The sequence below is a fragment of the Triticum urartu genome, chromosome 2 (genome assembly GCF_003073215.2).
Source record: "Triticum urartu cultivar G1812 chromosome 2, Tu2.1, whole genome shotgun sequence".
NCBI lineage: Eukaryota > Viridiplantae > Streptophyta > Magnoliopsida > Poales > Poaceae > Triticum > Triticum urartu.
Window position 1 is genome coordinate 64975825 of NC_053023.1, and position 23013 is coordinate 64998837.

Here is a 23013-nt window from a genome sequence, read left to right on the forward strand (position 1 = left end):
GGGGCGAAGGGGGAGGGGGAGCCAAGCTTAGGGACGCGCTTGTCCGAAATGTAGGGTAAGTTACCAGCGTACCCCCACCGGTTTTGACACCGCGACGTGGAGCTTCATTTCCGGCTGAGGGGTAGAAGGGGGATTTCGCGTGTCTGGGCTGCGGGAGCGATTTTGGATGAGGAGGGAGTTCTCGCGCGCGTCCATATTTCGGGATAACCAGGCGCGGCACGGGTTGAAGAAGCGGGAGTTTCAAAGCAGGTGAGACAAAAGATACTCGAGCTTGAAAATTTCGGGATAACAAGGTGCGGATTCCTTCTTGGGCAGAACAAACTTAACGTGTAAAAAAACAATTCATACAAGACAAAAGAGAGTCATGTCCCCTTTTACTATATTGCTATAGATGCCATTGAAAAAACTACAAGAAAAATGTAAAAAAAATCAGGAGAACAAGATTACCCTGCATAGTACCAAATCGATTCGCACTTCCCTCAACAACAACAAAAAACAAATCAATTCCCACCAAAGAAAGAGTAATGTCCCTTTTTATATGATTACAGATGCCATGATCTCGAATTTCAATTTTTGAATCCACGTTATGTTGAATCCGAATATATCGTTAGGTGACTTTGCGGTTTATAATTCATGTAGTCGTACATTTTGATCTTCCATCATATATGAACATTTTACTCCACCATGTGAACATATATATTGTCGTCTACCATATGGACTAAATTTGAATCAATTTTCCTTATTTTAATACGATTGTTGTCAAGTTATACAATAATTTAAATATTATCTTGATAACAAAAAACATACATATAGCAGTAATCATATTTCACTATGAACTACATGTACCATACGCTCTCCAATTCAAATATGTGTATCCATTTTATGTTGAATTCAAATTATAGTACATTATTGGTCTAGGTGGCGAGATTTTCAGGATAATTTAAACCCTGTTTTCATACGTATAATTTTTGGCTGAATTGGGACAAGTTTTGGTATAAGCCTCTTGCAAAACCGGAGATTCTCTCAACAAGCCTCGTGGTTCCGAGAGGGAACGTGTCACCTTTGTGTGCGAAACGGTATACGCTGCTTCCCCCCTGATTTTATTTACAGGGGCAACAAAGAACTCTATGAGTGCCCTGTTAAATTTTGGAATTATTTCGGGTTCATTTGGCCTTTTTATACATTAATTGAGTTTCTGGACTTTTAATGTGCATAATCTAAATATGAATTGCATGCACATGCTCCGGTGCACCAAAGTGGGTTGAAAAATCACATGTGAGTCCTTGGTTGAATTTCTAGGTCCCATGGAAGAAATGAGAATGAAATTCAAACATCTGGGCGTCCTGACTCGACCGAGAACATCAAGAAACTTTGATTTTAAATTCATGTAAATCCAAAACTCGCCTGGAAATCATGAAACTTGGCATGGTGTCATGTCATGGCACTAACATTTTGTGGTAAAAAAATTGGGCCGATTTGGAAGCTCGTGTTTCTAAGAGGGAACGTGCCACCTTTGAGTGTGAAACGATATACGCTGCCCCCCCCCACTTGAGTTTCTTAACAAAGGAAACATAGAACTACATTAGTGCCCTGTTAAATTTTGGAATTATTCCGGGTACGTTTGTCGTTTTTATACATTAATTGAGTTTCTGGTCATTTAATGTGCATAAGTCAAATTTGAACTACAAGCACATGCTCTCGTGCACCAAAGTTGGTTGAAAAATCACATTTGTGTCCTCGGGTGAATTTCTAGGTCCCATGCAAGAAATGAGAATAAAATTAAAACATCTCGGCATCGTGGCTCGGCCGAGAACATTGAGAAACTTGGTTTTAAAATTCTTGTAAATCCAAAACACGTCTGAAAATCATGAAACTTGGCATGGATGTCATGTCATGGTACTACCATGTTGTGGTAAAAAAATTGGCCGAATAGGAACAGATTTTGGTATAAGCTTCTTGCAAACCGAAGCTTCTCTCAAGAAGGCTCGTGGTTCTGAGAGGGAATGTGCCACCTTTGAGTGCGAAATGATAAACGTTGTCCCCCTTGAGTTTATTTACAAAGGCAACATAGAACTACATGAGTGCCCTGTTAAATTTTGGAATTATTCTGGCTTCGTTTAGCCTTATTTACACATTAATTGAGTTTTTGGTCATTTAATGTGCATAATTCAAATTTGAACTACAAGCACATGCTCCCGTGCACCAAAGTTGGTTGAAAAAATCACATTTGTGTCCTCGGGTGAATTTCTACTCCCTCCTTCCATCTATATAGGTCCTAATGCGTTTTTCGAGGCTAACTTTGACCAAACATTAGAGCAATAATATATGACATGCAACTTACACAAAGCATACCTTCAAATTTGTATGTCAAAGGAGCTTCCAATAATATAATTTTCATAGTATACATCTCATGTGCTATTAATCTTGTCAATAGTCAAAGGTTGTCTTGGAAAACACATTAGGCCCTATATAGATGGAAGGAGGGAGTAGGTCCCATGCAAAAAATGAGAATAAAATTCAAACATCTGGGCATCGTGGCTCGGTCAAGAACATTGAGAAACTTGGTTTTAAAATCATGAAACTTGGCATGGTGTCATGTCATGGTAGTACCATGCCGTGGTAAAAAAAATTGGCCAAATAGGAACAAATTTTGGTATAAGCTTCTTGCAAATCGGAGCTTCTCTCAAGAAGGCTCGTGGTTCTGGGAGGGAACGTGTCACCTTTGTGTGCATAATTCAAATTTGAAATACAAGCACATGTTCCAGTGCACCAAAGTTGGTTGAAAAATCACATGTGTGTCCTCGGGTAAATTTCTAGGTTCCATGCAAGAAATGGGAATGAAATTCAAAATTCTCGGCGTCGTGGCTGGGTTGGAAACATTGAGAAACTTAGTTTTTTAATTCCTGTAAATCCAAAACACGCATGAAAATAATGAAACTTGGCTTGGTGCCATGACATGGCACCAACATGTTGTGGTAAATTTGCAGTCCGATTTGCGAAGGCGCACACATTAACAATCAACAAAGTCATTTTGGAACAAGTGCTGTCACGTTACAATCGGAAACACAAGTATTATTGAAACCGTGGGCGTTCTACTTACTAGTACCATTTACGTGCCGCCACGCGTCCCCATTTTTTATTAGCTAGGAGGCGCCGTGCAGGGTAGCTATTTGAGTACTAGAGGCGTGCGATTAGACCCCTGTGCGTGCTTATCGGTAGGAGAGCCCTTTGACCTCCATCTGCCGTCCACCTCTCTCCCAAGGTCTCCATTAATGGCGCCCGAGCCTCTGTTTAATGGCGTGGATATGTCTCACTCGACTGAGATTTAAGAGAGAAAAAAGAAAATCTGAAAGCACGGATCTTGATGTAAGATCCGACAGACCTATATAGCATCTACTGCAACTTATAGCAAGACTGATGAATATATAAGGACGATTAAAAATTTTTTGACCAAAGAAGGGCTTGCCCCTTCCGATTTTCATTACTGAAAACCATCACAATTCACAAGAAGTTCAGCACAACTCCATCCTAACACGAAGGACTAAAAGCTACTAGATTGAAATTGCAACATCCCAAGAGGCCAACAAAGGCCATAGATCCGCGCTAGAACCCAACATTTCACAACCGATGATGCAATCCACATCCTAAACCGATTATTACATCAAAAGAAACCAGGAAACAGAAGGAAGCCCAACAGCAACTAGAAGAACAGCAACGCCAGGGTCGCCATAGCAAGAGTTTTCTTCATTCCAGCCTCGCAACATTGATCTTCCACAGAAAGATCAGGACGATTAATTGTCTTACATAATTAGAAATATAATTAAAAAAGCCACATGCGGCTACGCTCGAAATACACAAGGGCAAAAGAAGAAGGAAGATAAGGATCTGGCTCGCTGATCTCTACTTTCTTGATGCGTTGCTGCAGGCCGCGGGAACTAGTCTCCGCGGCGAGCAGCGATGAGCTCTTTCGTTTCCTCAAGGCGCTTCTTGAGAACATCCATGGATTCCTCCACCAGCCTTTGGCGCTCGTTGCGGAGCATGTCATTCTCGTCCATAAGTTTCTTGACGATGACGCCGGTCCTCTTCAACAAGGCACTGGTCTCCTCATGCTGGTCTGCACTTCGGACGATCTTCTCCCTCAGCAGGTCGCGCTCGGCCCAGAGCCTCTCATTGCCCTCCCTTAGTTGTCGGATGACGCCGGTAGCCTGTTCAAACGAGGCTTTCATGTCATCCTACAACCTCGCCCAGCCGGAGATCAAATCCATCTGGCTATAGACGATCGCATGCATGTGCCTGTAATAGTCGTCGCCTGCCCGCGAGAAATTTTCCCAGGCCGCCGCGGCGCGGTGGGACATCTCTGCTGCATTCGTGGCGCGGCGGGACATCTCTGCTGCTTCCGCGGCATGGCTGGACCAGTCTGCTGCATCGATGGCGCAGCGGGACCTCCGTGTTGCTTCAGCGGCGCGGTGGGACATGTCGGCTGCTCTCGCAGCGAGGCGGGACATCTCTCGTGCTTCTGCTTCCATGCTTGCCTCTCCCTGGTGGCAATCTCTCAACCCAGAACTCACGCTGGCCATAGCAGACGCAAGGGAAGGATGTTGAATGACTTGTTTGTTTTTGTGGATGAGGAGTTGAGGAGGAATGTGCAGTCATCTTGGCATACTAGTATTTATAACCGAGTACTAATACGCTCCTAAGTGGGAACAGGTTTGCAATTCAATATAGCGTGGAGTAATTTGGAATGTGACGAGACGCAAGCTCAAAATTTATTGACGGTTCTAGTTTCGAAGTGCGGCACTATTCCCGGATGGAGTACTTCTTTTTCTACTCCCTCCTTTCCGGTATTATAGGGCTTATCTCAAAATTTTAGTTTTTCCATTTTATAAGGCTCAATTTGGTTGTTCCCCAACACATGTTTAGATTCCAAGGTGCATTAAATCATTGCATGCAAGTATTAAGAGAAAATTGACTAATGCATATACTTTATGCATGCATGCATTACAATTAATGCATTGATAAACATAATTTTTTGAGAAAAACAAGAGCATTAATTAGGTGCTTTTGCAAACTACAAAAAATATTCCACCACTCACCATCTTGGTTGGTGAGATTTTTGAATTAAGCCCTATAAACCGGAAAGGAGGGAGTACTGCTGTGTACGTGCAATAACTGGCACCGTCGTATACATATCTTATGGTTAATGGGGCGTTCGACAGGAATAGGTGCGTGGCGAGCTCTAGGCTAGTCTTTTTTTCAGACGCATTAAACCTATCTCTCGGGACTTCTCGCACGCACCATCGTGCCACCCACAAAAACTTGTACTCTAAGTTTAGTAGTACGTTATACAGGAAGAGAAGAGGTGCACACACGCACTCATCCTCTCACACACGCGTCTGCTTTTTCTCAAAAAGGAGGATGATGACCCTAGGCCTCTGCATCTAGGAGTCACACACGCATCTGTAGCTACGAATTGTAGTGTTCTCAACCATCCGATTGGCTCTATCATGGATGTACCTATATACTAAAACATGTATAGATACATCTATATTTTGACAAATGGAAGGCATGTATTGTGGAATGGAGGGAGTGCTTGTCATCAAAATGGATAAAAGGGACATATCTAGAACTAAAATACGTCTACATACATCTTATTTTATCCATTTTGATGACAAGTAGTACTTCTTACCCAAAGGAACTTTATATCCAACAGACACAAAATATTCGTTCGACTATTGGAAATTACTGATCTGATGTCGAAGTAATTGTTGCATCGCCACCAAAACCCACCATTTCTTAAGCTAAAGTAGACCAAGGTAATCCCTATATTAGCATATTACTAAGATAAACAGAAGGCACTGTAGAAACATTTAGGACGTGAGCTTGTCAATCTGAATGTGGAGGGACACAAGCTTAGCCCTGGCCAGCAGCTTGGGCGGAACTGTCAAGAAGGTCAGCTCCTGCACGTCGACGTCCCCGAGATCCTTGTTGCTTGTCACCTCCATTTCCACCTTGACGGCGTCGGTCGTGCCTTTGGGCTCCCCCGGCGGGCCGTTCGCCCACAGCTTGGCCACGTAGTGCGGCAGTGGGGACGCCCCCGCTCTGATGCAGACGAACGACATGGTGATAGGCGCGCCGATGTCGAGCACGCCACCGACCAATAAAAATGCGCGGCGGTCCTCCTCCGCGAACAACAAGAGCCGTGGCTCCGACAGTGGCACTTGCAGCTGGAGCACCTTGCTGTACTGGATCCTGTGCACGGGCATCGGATGCGCGGTGCTGATGTGGTGGTAGAGCACTGGCGGCGGGCCTTCCTAACTGCAGACGGGCACGGGGCATTTGCAGGGCGCGAGCGGACACACGCTCTGGTGATCGGTGAGCTTGTGGTAAGTGACGTAGAGCCCACAGCCTTCGTGCGGGCACTCCACCCTCACCGACGAAAGGACGGAGTCCACCGCCGTGTTCCGCACGTCGAAGCCACCGCCGCGCTCGCACTTCTAGCATTGCCACTGGTTCCCGGGGCACTCGACGCGGCAATTCGCGCAGGCCAGGTGGCCTCCCTTGCACTGCAGAAATCAATCGAATAGCACATCAATCAAGAAACCTGCACCTTGCTCAATCAGCCGAACGGATGAGGTGTATTCGAACCTCATACACTGGAGGCGTCAAGGGGCGAAGGCACAAGGGGCAATGGAGCACGGTGAGGTCCATCGAGACCTTAGAGAGCTCCATCGTCGGGTCCTGTTCGGTCTGCATGATCTCGCCCTCCTCGTGCACAACCATCTCTCGACTTGGGCCGGGGTATTACAAAGCTTTACCATCACATATTTTATACTACTTCAAGGTGCATTAAATCAACACATGCAAGTATCAAAAGGAGAGTCACGGCATGCATGCATGCATTGTAATTAATGCATCGGTAAACGCAAATTATTAAAATATATCGAGTGTAGTGCTTTGATGTGTCACGTCAACTCGTACATCAACGAGAAGTTTGATTATCCTCTCCCTCGCGGACTTAACTGCACCTGCCTTTGGCTGTATGACAGGTTGGCCACACACCTGTCGGGCCCACCTGTCATACACGCAAAGGCAGGAGCGTCCCTCCCTCGCCCATGAACGTGGTGGCTGGCAATACTAGGAGAAGCTTTCGCTACACGCTCTCCCTCCCGCACGCAGTGGACATGCAGCAGTTCAATCGGTGTCAAATGGCCAGAAGCGTACTGTAGTACTCCTCCAATGCAGTAGTACTCCATCATTGTTCGACTTCCTGAAGAGGTGAAGAGCCAAGCGTAGTCTGGACGCTCGTGTGGCAGTTTCATGTGTAGAGTAGTCTAGGATAGCGTGTATCATGCCTGTAAGCTTAAAATCATTGGGGTCAGCTCCATGCTATGTGGCCATCTCGAAGTTTTAAAAAAAAATTAAAATAGTCTTCTGGCCCTACCTGACACCCTGGTGATTGTAGTTTGCACGCTCATCTGGTCAAGACAGGAATACATATTTTAATTTGTTTTTTTCAAAAAGGGGGGACTCCCCTGCCTCTACATCAGAACGATGCATACGGCCACATATATTTTAATTTGTGGTGGGTAAATGTTAGAGGTTGCAGCAAATATATTGTACACTGCGGGTCTTTCAGCCAAGTTTAGAGGCAAGCATGTGGGGCCAATGCTATGATGTGTCGCGTCAACTCGTACAACGAGGAGAAGCTTGATTTTACTACACGCCTTCTCCCTCACCCATGCGCACGGTTGCTCACAAACGAGAACAGGCTTTTGCTTAGTAGTACTTCTACAACAAGCTATCTGTCCCACTTGCGGTGAACGGACATGCAGCAGTGGATTCGACACTGTAGAAGCAGTAGTAGTAACATCATTGTTCGTCTTCTCGAAGAGGCGAAGAGCCAAGCACAAACCGAATGTTGCAGTTGCGAACATTGGAGCACGCATATAGCCAGGCTCTTGCATGAGACAAAATTGCTATGTGAGCCCACTATTGTACTAGTACGTACAACTACTTGCTAGTATAGCCCTGTAAACCAGAAGGAGTATTTGCCCTTCTAGGGATTTCAACAAGTGACTAGACTACACCGAGACGGAGAACATATGGAGCAAAATGAGTGAATCTGCGCCATAAATAAATACGTACTAGTTCTATCGTTTTCCTCTCCGAGGTGCACAATATTGATTATACTGACTACTCCCTCCTTCCATCTATATAGGGCCTAATGCGTTTTTCGAGGCTAAGTTTGACCAAATGTTAGAGTAATAATATATGACATGCAACTTACACAAAGCACATCATCAAAATCGTATGTGAAAGGAGCTTTCAATGATATAATTTTCACATTATGCATGTCATGTAGTATTAATTTTATCAATAGTCAAAGGCGGTCTTGAAAAACGCATTAGGCCCTATATAGATGGAAGGAGGGAGTAGTCTCTTTTTGACACGCATTTACGTTTTTTTACACAGTACAGACGCAAGCGCTCATATACACGTGCATACACTCACCCCTATGAATGCACACACGCACGGCACTATCATCTTGAAATTTATGAAGTCACCATAGGCACCTCGTCGTCGACGGGTCCATAGGTGCTTGAATGCCAAGCAGGAAGAGGGTAGCGGTTCCCGAGACGTTGAACGGTCAATGATGCATCCTCAATTACATGCAGAGGGAATTAATTGGAGAAGCAGAATAGAGCCAACACGATGTGAATGCAACAGAGTTTGGACTCTGATATAATAAAGGCACCCCACCACTCCAATCCATCTACTCCCAAGTCTCTACGCAACACTTCTCACTTCAATCCAAGAACAAGTGACCAGAAGCCACAAGCACCTATGGAGGCGATGGACGCGAGCGGCAGTCGGCTGTGCCAAATCATCCAAGGCGCCGGCCTGCGGCCCCGCACCGTGCAGCATTTCCAGATAGTGCTCGCGACCGCAGGCATCGTTCACGCGGTCATCGCCGCCGAGGGAGGAAACCCACAGCTGCCGGAGGGGCCCGATCCTTTGCCCGTGCCGTTCTCTCCGACACAGCGCCGGCTCGGGAGGTCCTCCGACCCTTCTTCCTCCCTGCCATATTATCCGCAGATCCGACCTGCCGCCGCCGACATCCCGGCGACCCTCAGGTATAAGGTCTTTGAAAGCGGCCTTGCTCTACTGCCCCAGCTCCCCACGTGTCTGCATGTGCATCTTTTTCTACTCCCATCAGCTCTTCCAAATCCACCTAAATTTTTAGTATTATTAGAGGTAAAGCTACTTCATGCATTCAAATCTAGGGCTTTGTTCAAACAACGAAGAAAGGGGGAAAGTTGTAGCATGAATCTAGGACTTGATTCAAAGAGGAAATAATATGGTGAAAGTAGTAGAGACCGGATACCCAACCGGTCTCTTGGTTGAAAAGGGAAATAATGGGAAAACATAGTACAAACTGGATAAGGAACAGATCTATTATTGGTTGAAAAAAGGATAGAGAGTGGCAGCTGGTGGACAAGTCAACAGAGTATGTCCAGTATTAGATTTGCTGCCATCACATAGTAAAAGGTCTCCAGGATTAGATTTTCTGCCCTCACATAGTAAAAGGTCTCAGGATTAGATTTGCTTCCCTCACATAGTAAAAGGTCTCAGGATTAGATTTGCTGCCCTCACATAGTAAAAGGTCTCCAGGATTAGATTTTCTGCCCTCACATAGTAAAAGGTCTCCAGGATTAGATTTGCAGCCCTCACATAGTAAAAGGTCTCCAGGATTAGATTTTCTGCCCTCACATAGTACAAGGTCTCCAGGATTAGGTTTGCTGCCCTCACATAGCATGAACAATCTCGGCATCACCACTTTATGCCTCCTTGAGGTACATTGTGCTGATGCGTCCACTGTCGCATGTCCTTATACCAACCTTTTGCTGTTGTTAATGTAATGGCGCATGTAAAATGAAGCGATCACACTGTTACCTTAGGGACATGTCTAACCAGTGTTATTGTTAATCTAATGCCTCCAGTGATAAGATGCAATTAAACTGTGTTACAAATGGCACTCCTGCTATTTTCCCCAGTATGATAAGTATGTTGCTCCTTTACGCTGCTGAGTGTCCTGGTGTCCCCACGGTCCCATGCCCTTAAACCAACTCTTTAGTTGTTGTTGATTTGCTGTGTCTGGTAAACCAGCAATGCCACCATTAAAGTAATCCCATATTTGAGGAATCTCATTGTTGATCGTAATGCTTCTGGTAACATGAAGCATTGCTGACGTTTTAAAATTTCTACTGTCCTTGCGTGATTGCCATGAACATAATTAAGATGCTTCTTTTCATTTTGTATATGTTTCGTATATTTTATTGACCAGCAACTGTTTACTTTCTATCATTTTGTGCAGATAGGGATATCCATTTCACCTTGTTGCTATTGTGACCTTTTGGTGAACTGCACAAAGCACTTTTTTGGAATGATTGTCTTGTGCAGTTCAGCTAAAATGTCACGTGGGAAACATCTCTCAATTTTGGTGGAACTACACAAAATGGTGATTGGACTTTCCAAAATCTCCGTCAAGTTCTGTTGGTAATCTCGTGCAACATTTTATTAGCCTTTGCAAGATGGAGCCGTCACTATCACCACAATGGCACTTTATTTTAGTGGAATTGCACAAAAGGATAAGAAAATTATAGTTGCACCTTACATGAGCCGGACAGCCAACCTTAATGTTCCTCAATTTCAGTGCAACTACTAAAGAAGAGCTTGCCAGCTCACAAGAGCAAGTACTTCTTGCTAGCTGCACGATGCAATCTTTGCTTCATTTCAGGTGAACTGCAGAAAAAGGCGCATGAATTGAATCATGGAACTCCAGGCAGACCTCATCCAAGTAGAGCTGGAGGTTGAGTTCAAGGAGGCCGCTATTAAAGCAAAATCATGCTCTCCTGTATCCTTGTTTGTGTTGTGCAAACAGGAATACTCAACTACAGATGTTGTGACGGTCAAGAGCATTCGCCAAGTTCTTCGATTGTATGACATGGATAGCCAAGATGGATTTAATCCCGATATTCACTTTATCAAAAGGCTCTAATGGGTTGGTTCTGAATCTTGCAAGCTGGGAATCAGTGAGATGTGTAGGCATCTTTGTTGTACTTATTATTTGAATCTTATTTGTTGGTTCTAAATCTTGCAAGCTGGGAATCAATGAGATGTGTAGGCATCTTTGTTGTACTTATTATTTGGATCTTATTTGTTGGTTCTGAATCTTGCAAGCTGGGAAACACGGCATGATGATGCAGAGGACAACAACCATAACAAACAGTTCAAACTTGGTAGTATTATCTTTGTGCAAGTGCGACAAATGTGTTGATCGTGTGCGTCTTGAGAATAATAATTCTAATTGTTGTGCATGTTGATCCTGTGGCACTGATAGAACGAGCGAATGCATTGCTTATTTTAAGTATAAATTTCTATTAAAGCTAATTAAATTTAAGTAAAGTGACCACTAAGTCCTGTTATTAAAGTACCAATACAGACCCGCTCGTGAACCGACGTGTGGCCGAGGGTGCATCTTCTGTCGGGCGTGCAGCGGACGAGGGAGGGGTAGTAACTGTTGTCACATGTACACACTTAGCTTACTGTTGAATCCAGTTCCCCAAGAGCTGAAAAACGAACTGCTGTAGCTGCCTACACACTCGTTCACTCGAAGAGACTCCAATGGCGATCCGAGGGGTGAGCATGCTGGATATGGACTTCAGCAAGGAGTTCCCCTTTGAGTTCGCCGTTCAGTCCTATGGCTGCACCAAGTTGAATGTGATGTATACCAACGATACGGACTCGGTGAAGCTCTGGCTCGCCTCAGTCCTATGGCTGCACCAGGTTCTGGAGCATTCGCCCATTTCATCGGCAGCGCTGACTGCACCTTCGCTACGGTGGAGAGAAGGAAGAACGCGACGATTCGGCCATCTGGTGCAACAAGCTTGTCGACATCCAGAAGCAATACAAGATCAACAGCAACGGGCAGGAGAAGGACTCTGTGGTTGACCTTGCTGAGACCATCATCGACCCCTGATACGCCAACATGAAAGAAGACGACCTGAACACATGGGAGGTACCTCTAAATCTAGCCTACATAACCTACGCGGCCAAGGACGCATACGCATGCTACGACATGTACAGGCAAATCTTGGACATGAGGGCGTGTCTGCTTCCCGTAACCGACGAGTACACGGACAGCCGCAATGTCATGATCAAGCGTGCCAGGAAGGTCTAGATGTTTTACTTTATCTGTTTATAAGCACCTTTATCATCTGAGTGTTTCATGCATTAGCCTATGTGTCGTAATTATCTGTTTTGTCCAAAATATTTCTTTTAAGAACCCATTAACCTGATTGCTTTTTTTAGTGGCTATTTGCTTATGTATGTAAACTAGTTCACTTGTCCGTAAAAAAAACTAGTTCACTCGGCTGCCGTGCTTTGAATCTCCTTCCTCCCAACATATTCCCCTCCTCAGGTGGATCCAGCAGGTCTCTGAATTTTCTCCCACTTTCTTTTTTGATGTAAACTGAGTTTTCTCCCAGTACTTTCCCCTAGAACCAACTCAGCTGTCCCACGTCTAGCCTAAAAAATAACAATACCCCACGTACTATTAACTCATCAAATTAAAATGATATTTTATTTCATAAGTTGAAAGTTTTTACAAAATAATAATTGTTTATATATAACTTGGCAAGTTAACTCCTAGTGATTGCGTACATAAGCTTGCAAAGATTTTACTGACGTGCAATCATGTGTTTATGCTTTTATAACATTTCTCTGTCTAGCCCAACATGATATTTTCACCCAGCCCAGCAAGTCCGTGGATTTTGAGAAAAATGCAAATGGGATTTAAACGGGTTGCATAGATGCTACATCATTGTTTCACCCAGCCCATCAAATGGACTAAAAAATGGACTGGCTGACCTGTGGGCCAGTAGGTCGAAGCCTAAGAAGGCGTTGGATTTACATCCAACGGCCGGCATTCTTCTTCAATCTCTCGTCTTCTTCTCCCAGTGCTGCCGAAACCGCCTGCTCCAGCCTTCGGCGTCCAGTGGCGTTGTTTTGCGCTCCTCAGCGAAACACTACCCTGTCGACGGCCAGGCCATCCCTCCACTCCGCACCTCCTGTTATTCTCTGCCGAGTGTAGGCCCACCCCGCACCCGAACCAGTCAAGTTTCCCACTCCTCTCCGTCTGCGACTCCACTGCCGCGTCTTCCCCATATCCGGGTCGTTCCAGTCTAGGGCCTCGCCATCGTCCACCGCCTCGGTGCGCTCGGCGCAGCGTGGACAACATACGAGAGTCATCGGAAGAGGACTGTACGTGGAGAGCCTAACGGCTGGAACCCACGAGGTCCATGGTCGCACGCAAGGAAAGTTCCTCCTTATTACGCACTGTACGTGCACTGTACGTGGGAGGGGCTTCTGTATTTCACGAAAAAAATGTTCCCCCCGCTGACAGGCCGGACCCACCAGCTATATCTTCGCACGCAAGGAATTGCCTCTTTATTACGCACCAAAAAATGAATACTCCCTGCTAGCTGGGACCCACCATAGTGGGTGGCTGACTTGTGGGCCTACTAAGTTGACGAGGACGGAGGGCTTTATCAACTTAGTCAATATGAACGATTCTAGCTCCAGTGACCGTACGATGTCCATCCAACGGCCATAGTGCTTCTTCAACCTCTGGTCTTCTTGCTCCAGCCGCCCAAAGTAGCGCCGGTCGTGCCGCGTGCTCCTGCCTCTCGTGGCCGACTGTGATGCCGCGGATGCCGCACCTCCCCCTACTACTCCCACCACTGGCCCAGGGTATCCCTCTACTCACCCACGCCCCCTGTTATTCTGCGGCGACGGCAGCCTCATGCCGCAGCCAAACCAGTGAACCCTCGTACTCCTCTCCGCGTGGGCATCCACTGCCACGTCTTCCCCGGCTCCGCGTCATCCCCTTCCTAGGCCTCGCCATCATCCACCGCCTTGGTGCTCTCGGCACGGCGTGGTCAATGTGGTCAATGACTGACTTCCATCGGAAGAGTACTGTAAGTGGAGAGGCTGACAGCTGGGTCCACGGCCACAGCCCAGTTTTTTTGTGATTTTCCAAGTAAGTCGCTTTGCCAGGCCTGTTGGGCTGCAAATATTTCAAGACGAGGAGAGCTTCATTCGGCTGGCCGAGAAAATGGCCTATCAGTAATGAGAAATGGGCTGTACATTTCTAAAACACATCAAACCGGCAATTAGTTTCAAATATCTTTTTTCATTTCGAGATTTTAAATTACATTAATTTGTATGCGTGGAGAATTTGTTGGATTTTATATTGATATACATTTATTTTTAAAATCAGTTTGAATGTGAGTCGAAATTTCGGGATTAAAAACAGTTTGGACCGCACCGAAATATGCAAAATTTAGTATAATTTTTTAACCGTGGCCACAATATGGGATGTAATGCTAACAAAAAGAATATGGGCTCCAAAAAACCCTTAAGAATTAGCAAATGGGCTGTAAATTATTAGAAATAATGGCAGATGGAATGTATGTTGTTTTCCACAGATTTGAGGCTTTCCTAAAAAAAGGTTGACGCACAAGCAGTGACTGTTGGATGTCCATCAAACGGCCGTCGTGCTTCTTCAATCTCTGCTCTTCCTGCTCCAGCCGCTCAAACAAGCGCCGGTGGGACTGCCTGCTCCCTCCTCCCCGCGGCCGGCTGTGCTGCCGCGCAGGCCTCACCGCCCCACCGTACTCCCATCGCTGGCCTAGCTATCCCTCTACTCACCCACACCTGCTGTTATTCTCCGGCGACGGTAGACGAACCAGTAACCCTCGTACAGTCGTACTCCCCTCTGCGTGGGAAACAACTGCCGAGTGTTCCCTGCCTCCGTGTCGTTCCCTTCCTAGGCCTCGCCATCGTCCACCACCCTGGTGCTCTCGGCGCGGCCTGGTCAACGTGGTCAACGATCGACATGCATCTGAAGTGGACTATACGTGGAGAAGCCGACAGCTGGGTCCACGGCCACATGCAAGGAAATGCCTCCTTATTACACGCAAAATAATGATTCCTCCACCCGACATCAGGGACCCACCAAAAGGGCCTCTGTATTTCATGAAAAAAATGTTACCGCCGCTGACAGCTCGGACCCACCAGCTATATCTTCGCACGCAAGGAAGTGCCTCCTTATTACTCACAAAAAATGAATACTCCCCCTATTAGCTAGGACCCAGTATAGTGGCAGGCTAACTTCTGGGCCTACTAAATTGACGGGGATGGAGGGCTGTGTCAACTTAGTCAATATGCACGATTCTAGCTCCAGTGACCGTACGATGTCCATCCAACAGCCGTAGTGCTTCTTCAACCTCTGGTCTTCTTGCTCCAGCCGCCCAAACCAGCGCCGGCCGTGCCTCGTGCTCCTGCCTCCCGTGGCCGGCTACAATGCGGTGGAGGCCTCACCGCCCCCTACTACTCCCACTGCTAGCCAGGCCATCCCTCTACTCACCCACACCCCCTGTTATTCTGCGGCGCTGGCAGCCTCATGATACGTCTCCGTCGTATCTACTTTTCCAAACACTTTTGCCCTTGTTTTGGACTCTATCTTGTATGATTTGAATGGAACTAACCCGGACTGACGTTGTTTTCGGCAGAATTACCATGATGTTGTTTTATGTGCAGAAAACAAATATTCTCAGAATGACCTGAAACTCCACGAGAGGCCTTAGAAAAAACAATAAAAAATCCTAGCCAAATATGAAGACTAGGGGGCCCACACCCTTTCCACGAGGGTGGGCCCCCCATAGGGCACGCCCCCTACCTCGTTGGCCCCCTGTTGACCCTCCGACGCCAACTCCAACTCTATATATTTTCTTTCGGAGAGAAAAAATAAGAGAGAAGAAATCATCGTGCTTTATGATACGAAGCCGCCGCCAAGCCCTAAAACCTCTCGGGAGGGCTGATTTTTGGAAATATGCCCTAGAGGCAATAATAAATTGGTTATTATTATATTTCCTTGTTCATGATAATCGTTTATTATCCATGCTAGAATTGTATTGATAGGAAACTCAGATACATGTGTGGATACATAGACAACACCATGTCCCTAGTAAGCCTCTAGTTGACTAGCTCGTTGATCAATAGATGGTTACGGTTTCCTGACCATAGACATTGGATGTCATTGATAACGGGATCACATCATTAGAAGAATGATGTGATGGACAAGACCCAATCCTAAGCATAGCACAAGATCGTGTAGTTCGCATGCTAAAGCTTTTCTAATGTCAAGTATCATTTCCTTAGACCATGAGATTGTGCAACTCCTAGATACCATAGGAATACTTTGGGTGTGCCAAACGTCACAACGTAACTGGGTGGCTATAAAGGTGCACTACGGGTATCTCTGAAAGTGTCTGTTGGGTTGGCACGAATCGAGACTGGGATTGTTGGGGAACGTAGCATAAATTCAAAATTTTCCTACGTGTCACCAAGATCTATCTATGGAGTCATCTAGCAACAAGGGAGGAGTGGATCTACATACCCTTGTAGATCGCGTGCGGAAGCGTTCAAGAGAACGGGGTTGATGGAGTCATACTCGTCGTGATCCAAATCACCGATGATCCTAGCGCCGAACGGACGGCACCTCCGCGTTCAACACATGTACGGAGCAGCGACGTCTCCTCCTTCTTGATCCAGCAAGGAGGGAGGAGAGGTTAATGGAGATCCAGCAGCATGACGGCGTGGTGGTGGAAGTAGCGGGATTCCAACAGGGCTTCGCCAAGCGCTGCGGGAGGAGGAAGATGTGTCATGGGAGGGAGAGGGAGGCGCCAGGGCTCAGGTATAGCTGCCCTCCCTTTCCCCCACTATATATAGGGCCAAGGGAGAGGGGGGGCGCAGCCTTTGGCCCTTCCTCCAAGGAAGGGTGCGGCCAAGGGAGGAGTCCCTCCTCCCCAAGGCACCTCGGAGGTGCCTTCCCCTTTTAGGACTCTTCCTTTTCCTCTTCTCTTGGCGCATGGGCCTCTTGGGGCTGGTTCCCTTGGCCCATATAGGCCAAGGCGCACCCCCTACAGCCCATGTGGCCCCCGGGGCAGGTGGCCCCACCCGGTGGACCCCCGGGACCCTTCCGGTGGTCCCGGTACAATACCGGTGACCCCGAAACTTGTCCCGATGGCCGAAATAGCACTTCCTATATATAATTATTTACCTTCGGACCATTCCGGAACTCCTCGTGATGTCCGGGATCTCATCCGGGACTCTGAACAACTTTCGGGTTACCGCATACTAATATCTCTATAACCCGAGCGTCACCGAACCTTAAGTGTGTAGGCCCTACGGGTTCGGGAGACATGCAGACATGACCGAGACGACTCTCCGGCCAATAACCAACAGCGGGATCTGGATACCCATGTTGGCTCCCACATGTTCCATGATGATCTCATCGGAGGAACCACGATGTCAAGGACTTAATCAATCCCGTATACAATTCCCTTTGTCTAGCGGTACGATACTTGCCCGAGATTCGATCGTCGGTATCCCGATACCTTGTTTAATCTCGTTACCGGCAAGTCTCTTTACTCGTTCCGTAACACGTTATCCCGTGATCAACTCCTTGATCACATTGTGCACATTATGATGATGTCCTACCGAGTGGGCCCAGAGATACCTCTCCGTCACACGGAGTGACAAATCCCAGTCTTGATTCGTGCCAACCCAACAAACACTTTCGGAGATACCCGTAGTGTACCTTTATAGCCACCCAGTTACGTTGTGACGTTTGGCACACCCAAAGCACTCCTACGGTATCCGAGAGTTGCACAATCTCATGGTCTAAGGAAATGATACTTGACATTAGAAAAGCTTTAGCATACGAACTACACGATCTAGTGCTATGCTTAGGATTGGGTCTTGTCCATCACATCATTCTCCTAATGATGTGATCCCGTTATCAACGACATCCAATGTCCATGGTCAGGAAACCGTAACCATCTATTGATCAACGAGCTAGTCAACTAGAGGCTTACTAGGGACATGGTGTTGTCTATGTATCCACACATGTATCTGAGTTTCCTATTAATACAATTCTAGCATGGATAATAAACGATTATCATGAACAAGGAAATATAATAATAATCAATTTATTATTGCCTCTAGGGCATATTTCCAATAGTCTCCCACTTGCACTAGAGTCAATAATCTAGTTCACATCGATATGTGATTAACACTCAAGGTCACATCCCCATGTGACTAACACCCAAAGAGTTTACTAGAGTCAATAATCTAGTTCACATTTACCATGTGATTAACACTCGATGAGATCTGGGTTTGATCATGTTATGCTTGTGAGAGAGGTTATAGTCAACGGGTCTGAAACATTCAGATCCGTATGTACTTCGCAAATTTCTTATGTCATCTTGTAGATGCAACTACTACGCTACATTTGGAGCTATTCCAAATAACTGTTCTACTATACGAATCCAGTCTACTACTCAGAATAATCTGGATTAGTGTCAAAGTTTTCATCGGCGTAACCCTTTACGACGAACTCTTTTACCACCTCCATAATCGAGAAAATTCCTTAGTCCACTAGTTACTAAGGATAACTTTGACCGTTGTCCTGTGATCCATACTTAGATCACTCTTGTACCCCTTGACTGACTCATGGCAAGGCACATTTCAGGTGCGGTACACAGCATAGCATACTGTAGAGCCTATGTCTTAAGCATAGGGGACGAACTTCGTCCTTTCTCTCTATTCTGCCGTGGTCGAGCTTTAAGTCTTAACTTCATACCTTACAACTCAGGCAAGAACTCCTTATTTGGCTGATCCACCTTCAAGATCATGTCAAGGTATGTGCTCATTTGAAAGTACCATTAAGCGTTTTGATCTATCCTTATAGATCTTGATGCTCAACGTTCAAGTAGCTTAATCCAGGCTTTCCATTGAAAAACACTTTTCAAATAACTCTGCATGCTTTCTAGAAATTCTACATCATTTCCGATCAACAACATGTTAACAACACATACTCATCGGAAATTCTATGATGCTCCCACTCACTTCTTTGGGGATACAAGTTTCTCATAAACTTTGTATACACCCAAAACTTTGATCATCTTATCAAAGCATACATTCCAACTCCGAGATGCTTACTCCAGTCCTTAGAAGGATTGCTGGAGCTTTGCATATTTATTAGCATCTTTCAGGATTGACAAAACCTTCCAGTTTGTATCACATACAACCTTTCCCCAGAAAAACGTCGAGGAAACAATGTTTTGACATCCTATCTGCAAGATTTCATAAATAATGCAGTAATCGCTAATATAATTCCAACAGACTCTTAGCATCGCTACGAGTGAGAAAGTCTCATCGTAGTCAACTCCTTGAACTTGTCGGAAAACATCTTAACGACAAGTCGAGCTTTCTTAATGGTGACATTTACCATCATTGTCCGTCTTCCTTTTAAAATCCATCTGTACTCAACAGGCTCACGACCATCGAGATGTTCTGTCAAAGTCTACACTTTGTTTCCATACATGGATCCTCTCTCGGATTTTATGGCCTCGAGCCATTTATCAGAATCCGGGCCCACCATTGCTTCTCCATAGCTCGTAGGTTCATTGTTGTCTAGCAACATGACTTCCAAGACAGTATTACGTACCACTCTGAAGTAGTACGCATCCTTGTCATCCCACGAGGTTTGGTAGTGACTTGATCTGAAGTTTTATGATCACTATCATAAGCTTCCACTTCAATTGGTGTAGGTGCCACAGGAACAACTCTTGTGCCCTGCCACACACTAGTTGAAGAGACGGTTCAATAACCTCATCAAGTCTCCACCATCCTCCCACTCAATTCTTTCGAGAGAAACTTTTCTTCGAGAAAGGACCCGATTCTAGAAACAATCCCTTATTGCTTTCGAATCTGAGACAGGAGGTATACCCAACTGTTTTGGGTGTCCTATGAAGATGCATTTATCCTCTTTGGGTTCGAGCTTATCAGCCTGAAACTTTTTCACATAAGCGTCGCAGCCCCAAACTTTTAAGAAATGACAGCTTAGGTTTCTCTAAACCATAGTTCATACGGTGTCATCTCATCGGAATTACGTGGTGCCCTATTTAAAGTGAATGTGGTTGTCTCTAATGCCTAACCCATAAACTATCGTGGTAATTCGATAAGAGACATCATGGCATGCATCATATCCAATAGGGTGCAGTTATGATGTTCGGACACACCATCACACTATGGTGTTCCAGGCTGTATTAGTTGTGAAACAATTTCCACAATGTCTTAATTCTGCGCCAAACGCGTAATTCAGATATTCATCTCTATGATCATATCATAGATATCTTATCCTCTTGTCACGACGATCTTTCAACTTCACCCTGAAATTACTTGAACCTTTCAATAATTCAGACTCGTGATTCATCAAGTAAATATACTCAACATCTACTCAAACCATCTGTGAAGTAAGAACATAACGATGTCCACTACATGCCTCAGCACTCATTGGACTGCACACATCAAAATGTATTACTTCCAACAAGTTGCTTTCTGGTTCCATTTTACTGAAAATGAGGCTTTCAGTCATCTTGCCCATGTGGTATGATTTGCATGTCCCAAGTGATTCAAAATCAAGTGAGTCCAAATGATCCATTTGCATGGAGTTTCTTCATGCATATACACCAATAGACATGGTTCACATGTCTCAAACTTTTAAAAAACGAGTGAGCCCAAAGATCCATCAACATGGAGCTTCTTCATGCGTTTTATACCGATATGACTTACGTGGCAGTGCCACAAGTAGGTGGTACTATCATTACTATCTTTTGGCATGAACATGTGTATCACTATGATCGAGATTCAATAAACCATTCATTTTAGGTGTAAGACCATTGAAGGTATTATTCAAATAAATAGAGTAACCATTACTCTCTCCTTAAATGAATAACCGTATTGCGATAGACATAATCCAATCATGTCTATGCTCAACGCAAACACCAATCTCGATGGTAGAGGGAGCGTGCGATGCTTGATCATATCAACATTGGAAACACTTCCAACACATATCGTCAGCTCACCTTTAGCTAGTCTCCGTTTATTCTGTAGCCTTTTGTTTCGAGTTACTAACACTTAGCAACCGAACCGGTATCTAATACCCTGGTGCTACTAGGAGTACTAGTAAAGTACACATCAACACAATGTATATCCAATATACTTCTATCGACCTTGCCAGCCTTCTCATCTACCAAGTATCTAGGGTAATTCTGCTCCAGTGGCTGTTCCCCTTATTACAGAAGCACTTAGTCTCGGGTTTGGGTTCAACCTTGGGTTTCTTCACTAGAGCAGCAGCTGAATTGCCGTTTCATGAAGTATCCCTTCTTGCCCTTGCCCTTCTTGAAACTAGTGGTTTGACCAACCATCAACAATTGATGCTCCTTCTTGATTTCTACTTTTGTGGTGTCAAACATCGCGAATATCTCAAGGATCATCATATATGTCCCTGATATATTATAGTTCATCACGAAGCTCTAGCAGCTTGGTGGTAATGACTTCGGAGAAACATCACTATCTCATCTGGAAGATCAACTCCCACTCGATTCAAGCGATTGTTGTACTCAGACAATCTGAGCACAAGTTCAACAATTGAGCTTTTCTCCCTTAGTTTGCAGGCTAAGAAAATCGTCGGAGGTCTTATACCTCTTGACGTGGGCACGAGCCTGAAATCCCAATTTCAGCCCTCGAAACATCTCATATGTTTCGCGACGTTTCAAAACGTCTTCGGTGCCTCAACTCTAAGCCGTTTAACTGAACTATCACGTAGTTATCAAAATGTGTATGTCAGATGTTCGCAACATCCATAGACGACGTTCGAGGTTCAGCACACTGAGCGGTGCATTAAGGACATAAGCCTTCTATGAAGCAATGAGGACAATCCTCAGTTTACGGACCTAGTCCGCATAATTGCTACTATCAACTTCCAACTAAATTTTCTCTAGGAACATATCTAAACAGTAGAACTGAAACGCGAGCTACGACATAATTTGCGAAGACCTTTTGACTATGTTCAGGATAATTAAGTTCATCTTATGAACTCCCACTCAGATAGACATCCCTCTAGTCATCTAAGTGATTACATGATCCGAGTCAACTAGGCCGTGTCCGATCATCACGTGAGACGGACTAGTCAACATCGGTGAACATCTTCATGTTGATCGTATCTACCATACGACTCATGCTCGACCTTTCGGTCTCTTGTGTTCCGAGGCCATGTCTGTACACATGCTAGGCTCGTCAAGTCAGCCTAAGTGTTTCGCGTGTGTAAATCTGTCTTACACCCGTTGTATGTGAACGTTAGAATCTATCACACCCGATCATCACATGGTGCTTCGAAACAACGAACTGTCGCAACGGTGCATAGTTAGGGGGGACACTTTCTTGAAATTATTATGAGGGATCATCTTATTTACTACCGTCGTTCTAAGTAAACAAGATGCCAAAAACATGATAAACATCACATGCAATCAAATAGTGACATGATATGGCCAATATCATATTGCTCCTTTTGATCTCCATCTACGGGGCTCCATGATCATCAACGTCACCGGCATGACACCATGATCTCCATCATCATGATCTCCATCATCGTGTCTCCATGAAGTTGTCACGTCATCTATTACTTCTACTACTACAGCTAACGGTTAGCAATAAAGTAAAGTAATTACATGACGTTTATGTTGACACGCAGGTCATAAATAAATTAAGACAACTCCTATGGCTCCTGCCGGTTGTCATACTCATCGACATGCAAGTCGTGATTCCTATTACAAGAACATGATCAATCTCATACATCACATATATCATTCATCACATCCTTTTGGCCATATCACATCACATAGCATACCCTGCAAAAACAAGTTAGACGTCCTCTAATTGTTGTTTGCATGTTTTACGTGGCTGCTATGGGTTTCTAGCAAGAACGTTTCTTACCTACGCAAAAACCACAACGTGATATGCCAATTGCTATTTACCCTTCAT

At 45.2% G+C, this 23013-nt stretch overlaps 1 pseudogene; it reads right to left on the bottom strand.

Annotated features, from left to right (window-relative positions):
* Positions 1–5867: 5867 nt before the first annotated feature.
* The window catches only part of LOC125535067, a 57885-nt pseudogene continuing 40739 nt past the window's right edge, over positions 5868–23013 (bottom strand).